This window comes from Mustela nivalis (assembly GCF_964662115.1).
Source record: "Mustela nivalis genome assembly, chromosome: 6".
Taxonomy (NCBI): Eukaryota; Metazoa; Chordata; class Mammalia; order Carnivora; family Mustelidae; genus Mustela; species Mustela nivalis.
The window spans coordinates 145,391,593-145,401,712 of NC_139025.1; positions in this window are offsets into that span (position 1 = coordinate 145,391,593).

Below are 10,120 nucleotides of genomic sequence, written 5' to 3' on the forward strand. Positions count from 1 at the left end.
CTGGGCGATCTTATAACTGAGTTTGGCTGTGAGATTTCAGAGCTTATCATCACATCGGTTTTCAGATGTGAAAGCCGGCAATCAACGTTCACATTCTATGAATGAAAATTTCACAGAAATTCCAGTGGAGAAAAATCAGTGGAAGAAGAGGGTCGTGCGTAATGCATGGTGGCAAAAGCCCGCCGAACTTGGGAGGAACGTGACCTGCAGTGGAAAGGTTTATACTCACATTTCAAGAGGGAATTTAGTTCAGCAAAATAACGTAGTCCCAATGGCCTATCATGTTGAGTTAATGTTATTTTGAATTTTATTGTTTTTATTGTTTTGGAAGAGCCCTGTGCTTATAGAGTTTATACTTGGTTTTATGTTTGTACATATTTGGGAGTGTAGCCGGGGGTTCCACGAGGAAAATAGAGACTACTCTAAATGTTTGAAACAAAGGTAGCTTCACGCACTGAAGTGGTACACAGGGGTGGGAATGTGGAGACCCAGATGGGATGTGTGTGTGCTCTGGCCGCCGGCAACAGCAGGCAGCTCCCTCCACTCGAGATTGGAGGGGCAAAGCACGGCGGTTTCAGAGCCCAGCCTGGGGCCCCCAGATGAAAGCCAAGACAATGAAGGGCCCGTCTGGGGCACCTGGAGTTTTGTAGGAGATCAGCTCTTTCCAGAGAAGCTGCCCAAGGCAGATAGAGACGGGGAAAAATACTATGGTTTCTCCCTTTCCCTGGCTTTCATTTCTTTAATCATGTTTCTCATTGGCTGAATCCAGCAGAAACCAGTTGACATAGGAGACTGGGAAGTACATATTGTAGGGATCAGCTCCTCTACACACACACACACACACACACTTCCCCTCCGCCTTGTGCAGCAGCTAGGTTGACTGGGTGGCTTTGGTCCACCAGCTCCAGGGGTGGGCCCTGAAGTGTTTCACTCTCTAAATTGAGAAGGGTGGGCACCTGGGTGGCTCAGTGGGTTAAAGCCTCTGCCTTTGGCTCAGGTCATGATCCCAAGGTCCTGGGATCGAGCCCCGCATCGGGCTCTCTGCTCCACGGAGAGCCTGCTTCCTCCTTTCTCTCTCTGCTTGCCTCTCTGCCCATTGTGATCTCTCTCTGTCAAATAAATAAATAAAATCTTTAAAATAAATAAATAAATAAATCGAGAAGGGTGATCCTGCTCCCTTTGCCATGGTGATCATTTACCTAAGTCCCGGTCCAAGACGAGCTCAACACATACTAAGACCTCACTGGTTTCAAGCTAGGCCACACTGTGTGTCCTCCAGCTATGAACAAGAAAGCACAGAACCCCCAAGTGCTCCCAGCAGCCAGTCCTCTGGCAGGATCTGGACACGTGTGAGGCTGAGATACCGTGCTGAGTCACACACACACACACACACACACACACACACGCACACATGCACACGCAGAATCAGAGACTGACTACACAATTCTGGAAGTCATTATACTCCAGGGATCCTCATTTGTTTGAACTACATTAGTTCCCTTTCTTGTTAAAGCCAGTTTGAATCAGGTTTTCTGTTGCAATTAACATAATAATAAAAATAATTTAGGTGGGCATTGAGAGTTCAAAACAAAACAAAAAAAGTAGACTAAGGGGAGGGGTGTGCACATTGTTCAAGTTTGAGAAACATGGTCAACTCCCCAGAGCTCACTCTTGCCATTTCTCCACTGAAGGTGACCACGAGTCCTGCCAAAGCGTGGTGCCTGCTGGGACACGAGGCCTTCGCGGGCCAAGCTGAGAGCACGTAGTGCTTCTGTAGCAGCTCTAAGACTCACCCTTGGTTTCGAACCAGGAGAAGGACCAGATGTGTACGTGGTGAGGTGGGGACCTTCCTGACGCCGTGGGTGGAGGGCACATCCAGTGTGGGGAGTCAGGCTCTCCTTTTAGCAATGCAGGCGAAATAGGATCCCCGCCACCATGCTGTTCTTCTCTCTTTCGGGGGAAAAACCATGTGCTCAGAACTTCAGTAGGTTAAAAGTAAGTTAAAAAGATGGTCTCAGTAAGGGCCAATGCCTAGCTGCTAAATGTACTGACAAGAATGTCTGGCCTGAATTTCCTAAAAAAAAAAAAAAAAAAAGGCTCATTGAGATGATTCGCTCCGACCAAGAGAGGCGATGGGTCCCATGATTCCTGGTGAAAACCCCCTGGGTTCAGCTCCCGGTGAGGGAGGGAGAGTGGGTTGAAACATTTCCGAAGCTTGTTCTGTCTTTTGGCAGCGAAGGATTCTAACAAGCAAGTGTGTCCCTCTCTTCCCTGGTCTGGTTGCTGTGGGTTACTTCCCCCTGGGAGGGGGGTGCAGGGGAGCCGAGGGGCGTGTTGACCTTCCTTGGGGAGCAGCAGCCTTTGCACGGAGGCTTATCATGGAATCCCAGCTCAGTTTAACCTTTCATGTGCGCCTTGGAGGTCTAGGGTCTCCTGGGCTTTAAGCTAGCACTTTTGCCTTTGATTTGCCCAAAGGGCAACTTTACACTGGCAGCTGTCTCTGAAAACTCCCTCGCTCCCAGCATTTGACTGGGACCTTTCATTGTCAGGAGGCATTTGAGGGAACTCGGACCTGACCGCTTAATGCATCCAGGGAGGGCAGTGTCGCCTAACGTCCATTTTCTTCTTCCTTTGTGGCAGTGGTGGAGGGACAGCCGCTGCTGGGCAGGAGGGATGACTTGGGGGCCAAGGTGACAGGACGTTCAAGAGGCACGTTGTTCAGTTTCTTCTTTGGCTCTGCGTCTGAGTCCCCAGGGCATTGCCCTGGCATTTTGGCTCAGATTCTCAACCCCTTCCCCAGTCCCTCTCTGGCCGTGGAGTCTCACTCATCTCTGAGCTCAGGAAAAATTTGCTGACCCTGCAAAAGGTTTTTCAAAAGACATCAGCAGTCCAGAGGCTGTGTTGCTGTTCATACAGCCGGACGAGAAACCCAACATCCCTCTGAATGAGTGCACAGACCACGAGGTCCGGCAGCGTCGGGACTTGGGTGTCACTGTGGGCACCAGAAACCAGAGTCTGTGAGCGGTTCTGCGGCCTACCACCTGGGGAGATGCAGTCTTTCCTTTCTCGGGTGGTTAGTTTAGGAAAACCATGAGTTGTAATAATAGTTCACCATTTCCAATTTAGGGATTTTTTCCCTCCTTCTTTGTAACTTCTCTTTACTTCGCTCCCACTGGGGTCACTAGGCCCTTCAGGCCTTTCATTTAGAGGCTAACACAAAGGAGCTTTCTGGATTTTATCCTCCTAAAGTGTGAGCCCCTAGGGAGATACTGGACGAGATGTTTGGTAGGGACACAAGAAAGAAAGCGGAGCTTCTGCTTAGTCCAGAATCTGCGTGGTTGGCCTGGGAGGAAGAGGAGAGGTAAAGGGGACATAGACTATTTTGGGGGGCGGGGGCTGTCCCCGGGCCTTCTATTCCCTCGGGGAGGCAGCCTGACTGCAGGGGAATGGCTGCACACGATCCACGCAGTTTCCGTGCTGCCTTCGGACAGGGAGGGCCGTAGAGTGTTACCCAGGACATGGCATGGAAGGGACACAGTAAGCCTCAGGACCTGGGGGAGACGGGCACCAGCAAGAGAGCGTCTCCATGAGGATGTGTGTAGGCGGATGCCCAGACAGATGAGGCATGACTTGGCGGGTATCTGCAGAGACAAAGGACTCGGGACCACAGAGTCAACCTTTCTTCCCTTCCCCCACCCCATCCCCTACCCACCAGGTGCCTGGCACCGGAGCCCCCGAGAATGTTAACTCTGTGCTGACCCAAGCTGGGGATACCCTCAGATCGCATTAAATCTATGCGTCTCAGCTGCCAGCACATTCCGTGGCGTTGTGTGAACTGCATGAAATGCCTCTTTTGCGTGGTCAAGTGCCAGAATGGCGTCCTTCCCCAGGCTGAGCCAGCCCCTTGTCCAAGTGCGCGGCTTCACAGGCAGCACCCACTGAAGTCCTCCCTGTGCAGAGGCCCCGTGGGGGCTGAGGGCCACACTCTCTCGGTGTGGCTTTAGATCCCCTTTAGCTATGTACAAACGAGCATTTCCTACCCCTGTGAAAGGGTGAGTGATTCAGTGATGTTGCAGTTATCCTGGGCTGGAAATGAGAAGATTTAGTCCTGAAATGCCATTTGCTCTCAGTGTGGTTGGAGGACAACCGTTAACCTTGGAAGCTCAGTTTCCCCATCTGGTAAATGGGGGCCAAGGGCTCCTACTCTTCCTCACACTGCTACAGTTTGGGTCAAATGCAGAGAGAGCCATGAGCCTGCTTGGGGAATGATGAAGTAGGGCCAGACCCCCGAAGTTCACGCAACCACAGACGGAGGGGAGATGATGGTGTGATCCTTTGTGTGCAAGATGTGAGGGTCGGGAGCCATGGAATCTGTTTAGTGGCAGACTTGGGGAGACTAGAGCGGGGAGGAATGAGCAGGAGCACCAAGGGGAACCAGGATGTGTATGTATGTGTGTAGGGGGGGTCAGCCTTTACTGGGGCAGAGGGAGTCTGGGGCCACTGCTATTTGGCTCTAGTATAAGCAGGTCCGATTTGTGCCAGATGGCTTGTCATAAGTGCCCACAGCTTTGGGGAGGTGAAGGCTGGAGACTGACCACAGTGGCGTGGGCCCACTCAGGAGAGAACAGCCATACGCACAATAAACAGGGGAAGCGGAATTTGGAGAGTGATTAACCAGGATGACAGGAGAGCTACAAGGTGTAAGGGAGGTACCATGGTTCCCTAGGGTTGAGGGAGTCTAGCCAAGGAAGAGGTTTGGACCTCCTTGGACAGGGGGACTGGCCACCCAGTAGCAGAAGTTTACTGGTTTGGCCAGGCTGGAGTGGGTCTGGGGTAGCTGCGCAAACAACGGGCCACCCTTCGAGCGCAGCCGTGGTCAACCGATGGCTGAGCGTGCAGGGGGAGACTGTGCACCTCGGGGTGGGAGGCTTTGAGAGCACGTCACCCGCCAGCATTATGGCTTTGTTTTCCATGTCTAAGGGCTGCAGGAAGTTCTCACCAGGCCAAGGCTGCCAAGAGGCAGAGGGACCTCATTCCGAGCAGTGGGCAGTGGATGGGTTGAGGGGGCAAGTTCTTAGATGGCCTCACGCCACCTTCCACTGGCTAGGGAAACCTCCGGAGATCCCCTCGGCAGTGTCCCTCCAGCGCCCTCTGCTGAGAGAGTACATCTTGCGTTTATTGTGAAGGACTCTGTGCCCTGGGTCACACTCCCACCTTTAACCCAGACTAGCTGCCTGCTTGGCCAGACCTTTCCTAAGGCAACAGCTAGGCGGCTCCCGATTGTGCACTCCGTGCCGGCACAGGCGATCAGATCAATGCACGCTCCGTCTGCTTCTCCTCCCAGAAAGGGAACAAGGTCCACACAAGATTTCTTGGACTAAACTATATACGCAACCTTCACAATTTTTCTTGTGATAGGCATGGTCTAGGTGGACTGTTATTTGTTTTATGGTTTTTTTTTTTTTTAAGTTGACTCACTTTTTAACGCTTAATAAAATGACTTGAAAATGAAAGTCTGTATCATCTTCATTAATGGAAAATCAGTATAACTTGCTTCAGAGAAAGCAACTGCAAATACATCGAAATCAGTCTTTGTAAATCAGGCTGCATATGTGGATAGTCAAAGACATAAGCATGAAGCCTGTTGCTCCTTCATAGAAAAGGGACATTGGCCAGAAGTACCGATTGAGAATCTCTTGTTAATTGGCTCAGAAGGGCTGAAAGAGAATGGGAAAGGGATACTTTTTTCTACCCAGTATCCACATGGCCACAGGTGCTGTCACTTAACCCTTGGGTCATTTCAGATACCGTGGGAAGCCTGGACCCACAGAGTCTGGGACTTGGAGCCACACTTATTCATCATGGATTCCTCTCCTGGGACAAAGGGGCAAAACACTGAACATATTGGTGGACATGTCATTTAAGGAACTTAAAAAAATTGGGCACTATCTCTCAGGCCTTGAGAATACTCCTTAATTCAGAAATGGATGTGTGGCTGTGTCATATAGAAAGAAAATCAGGGAACTGGGAAGATAAAAGTGCAAAGATGTTGATTCCAACATAAAGGCACAAACAACCTCGAAGGTCCAAAAGAGACAGTTGATAAAATAAATTATGATACTGGGGTGCCTGGGTGGCTCAGTTGGTTAAGAGTCTGCCTTCAGTTCAGGTGATGATCCCAGGGTCCCGGGATAGAGTCTCACCTCGGGCTCCTTGCTTGGTAGGAAGCCTACTTCTCCCTCTGCCTGCTGTTCCCCCCTGCATGGGCTCACTTGCTCTCTCTCTGACAAACAAATAAATAAAATCTTAAAAAAATAAGTTATGATACTATCATAAAGTGAAGTGCAGTGTAGCTATTATAAATGATACATATATATTTAATCTTATTGGCACATTAAAAGATTTGATGTGTTGAGGATGTGTGAGGAAATGGAAAATTTTTAAAAGATTTTATTTATTTATTTGAAAGAGAGGGAAAGAGTACAAGTAGGGTAAGGGGTAGAGGAAGAGGGAGAAGCAGGTTCCCTGCTGAGTAGAGAGCCCAGTGCGGGGCTCGATCACAGGACCCTGGGATCATCACCAGAGCCGAAGGCAGACGTTTAACTGACTGAGCCACCCACGCACCCTCGGGAAATGGAACTTTAAATATGTGTTGGTCTGGGGGCGCCTGGGTGGCTCAGTGGGTTAAGCCGCTGCCTTCGGCTCAGGTCATGATCTCAAGGTCCTGGGATCGAGTCCCGCATCGGGCTCTCTCCTCAGCAGGGAGCCTGCTTCCCTCTCTCTCTCTCTCTGTATGCCTCTCCATCTACTTGTGATCTCTCTCTGTCAAATAAATTAAAAAAAAAATGTCTTGGTCTGGGAGGCAAACGGTAGCATCTTTAGAAGGGTCATCTGGCATACTCAGTCAGAATGTCATATGTCTCCTGTCCACGACCTAGCATTTCTAACAGGACCCTCTCCTACAGGGATATGTTTGTGAGTATCCACAAGCATGACTTCAGACAGGACACCGCAAAAAGTCCTACATCCCTTTCAATGGGGAAAAGTTGAATACATTACTGTACCTTCCTAAACTTTGAGCTTCTTCCATTAAACAGAACACGCTCGGTCTCCTGTATGTGCTGACCCGGAGGTGTCCACGCCACATTGTTCAGTGAAAAAGACAAGCTGCAAAACGAAGATGGCGTCTTCCCATGAGAAAATGTAGACACGCGTATATCATGGGTTCTGTAGGAACGCAGGAACAAAGATCAGGCTAGTCCACAAGTTCATTCAACGGGTAACAGTGATCGCTTGTGGAAATCAGGACTGGGGACGTAGGATGTTGGGGAAGTAGACCTACATGATGGCATGAGGGGTGACTCTGCGTACTGTTTTTAGACCTTAAATAAAATAGTCTTAATAGGGCTGCCTGGGTGCCTCAGGCATGAAGGTCCTGGGATCGAGCCCCACATCGGGCTCCCTGCTCAGGGGGGAGTCTGCATCTCCCTCTCCCACTCCCTCTGCTTGTGTTCCTGCCCTCATTGTCTTTCTGTCAAATAAATAAATAAATAAATAATAAAATAAAATAATCTAAATAAAGTGGTAAGCTATCTCTTTCAGGTTAGATTTCATTTTATAAAATTCTATCAGTAATTTTAGGGAAAAAAACCCCCAAGGTCATGTGCGGAAATGCACACACACACACACACACACACACAGGTGAATTGACCAGGAAAAGGGTTTACATTTTATAACGTAAGTTAAGAGAGAGAACCAGGTCACAGAATGCTATGATCCCAATTGGGTCTAAAATAAGTCTATATCACTCTATATGTATAGAAAAATCACTGGAAAGATATGCAAAGAAATGTTAAGAGTTTTTCTCTAAGGGTATTTCGGGTAATTTTTGTTTTTCTTTTTGTTCATCGGTACTTTCTGGTTATCTGTAATGAACTTGGATTAAAAAAGTAAAGAAAGGGAGGAAGGAGAAGGGAAGGAGAAGGGAAGGAGAAGCAAGCAAGACAAGAACCAAGAGCCGAGCCCGACGGGGACGGCAGGTGCAGAAAGCAGGTCTCCAGCCCAGGTGGGAATCGGGAAAATCCCGGCTGCGTTGTCCTCGCTCGACCTGCTCCAGCAGAAATGGCCCCGCTGTCCTTGGGAGGCCCTGCCACCCACGTTCTCAGAGGCGTGTTCTGGCCCTCGCGTCTCTTGCAGGGAAAGCTGTGGCCTCGCTCGCCCACCCCTCAGGCTGCCGGCGCATGGGCCGTCCTTCCCTGTGAAGAGGAGGCTGGAGCTCGGTGTGTTCGGCCTGTCTCCGCAGGTTACACTTTTACTAGCCACAAACCTAGGAAAAAACAAAACAAAGCAAAACAAAACAAAAAACTCAAGCCGGGGAAAGATTTCTATTTGGGGCTGGGAAACTAGGCCACTTCTAAGATCAGTGACCTACATTTGCTGCTATAGAAATTTAAGATGAAAAGGCAGTTGTGACTGTGGGCGCGCAAATCTCCATCAAGGGGCAGGGCGGCGGCGGCGGGAGGAAGGGGCAGAGAGAGAGGGAATTCTGAAGACCTTCTGTCTTTGAAATCTTTCTCAGCTGAGCTCCCAATATTTAGGCACAGAAGAAAAACGAGTATCCCAGCTGTGTATTTGTTTTCCTGGAAAGGCTGTGTTTGCTAACTGGCAGCTCTGGCGGCAGGTAAAAAGGAAAAAAAAATCAATTCCCACTCTGAGGCCTGTTAGAAAAATGACAGCTTCCCAGGCCCCCGCCAGCCATCCACAAAGACAGGCCTCGGTGCCTCGTGCTGGCTGCTTTGTGTGATAGACTTCTGAGAAACTGTTTGCTTGACCACATCGATCCCGGACTCTTTACAGCGGACCCCGTGGAGCATCGAAGGTTAATGGGCTCTCAGGGCCTGAGTGCCTATGAATCTCGAGGTGGTGGGTGGGGGGCGTTGGGGGAGCCGTTGTCCAGAGGAAGGGAAATACAATGACAGCCGTCCACGGCGCGTCTGATTAGCCACAGCTGCCTCGCGGAGGCGTCGGCAGGGTCAGGGCTGATGTTCGGAGGGCTAGATGGTCACCCAGGCCTGGTGGTGAGCTCGGACTGGGGTTCTCTGCCTTTGCTAAAATGTGGAGGCCAAGAGAGGGCAGGATTCAGAGCCGCAGAAGGGAGTTCTGACATCCTCCTGTCTCTGCTTCATCCCTGATCCTGGTGCACCGAGCTTTGCCACATCCCAGGATAGGGGTTCGAGCCATCGCGTGCGGCAGAAGTAACTCACCGGGAGAGCCGTCCTCACCGAGCTGAACCTCTCCAGACACACCCCAGGCTGGATGGGGTTTGTAGGAGCGAGAACGGATCTGTTCTTTTCACTCTATAAGCCCGGCCCGCCAGAGGCAGCGTGATAGCAACACATTCTGGAAACCCCTTACAGTTTTGGTCATACAGCTGAAAGAGCGGAACAAAGGGAAATCCAAACAAAACCCAAAACATGGATGAAGGCACATGTTCTTGGAGACACAGCAGGAAAACCTGAGGCCCGGCCTCTCCTCTCCTGCGGCTTCCATGGGAACACAGGGACACATACCGGGCAGCATTCATTCCCTGATGCTCTGTGACAGATTCCCACTAACTCAGTGGCTTCAAACAACAGGGATGTTTTCTTTTTCCCTCTCTCAGTTTGGGAAGCCAGAAACCAAGGAATCAGCAGGGCCACACGCCCTCCCAAGCCTCCAGGGGAGAACCGGCTCTTGCCTCTTCCAGCCTCAGGGAGCTGATGGCATTCTTGTGTCCGCCTCACCCCAATGATGCATCACCCTCAGTCACATGCCTTCTCCAGATTTCCCTCTGCCATTCTCTTATAAGGACACTCGTCACGGGGTTTAGAGCTCAGCTGGATAATCTGGAATGATCTCATCTCAAGAGTCTTCATTACGTCTGCACTTTTTCCAAATAAGGTCACATTTCCAGGTTCTGGGTGGATGCATCTCTTGGGGGCCACCATCCAACCCACCCTGTGATTTCTCAGTGTCAGCTGTGAGGCCACGCAGTTTATGCCCCTGAATTACGGCACTTATCTCACAGTAAGTCTCTGCAGTAGTATCCTGTGCCCGTTTTAAAGACTGTGGAACTGAACTG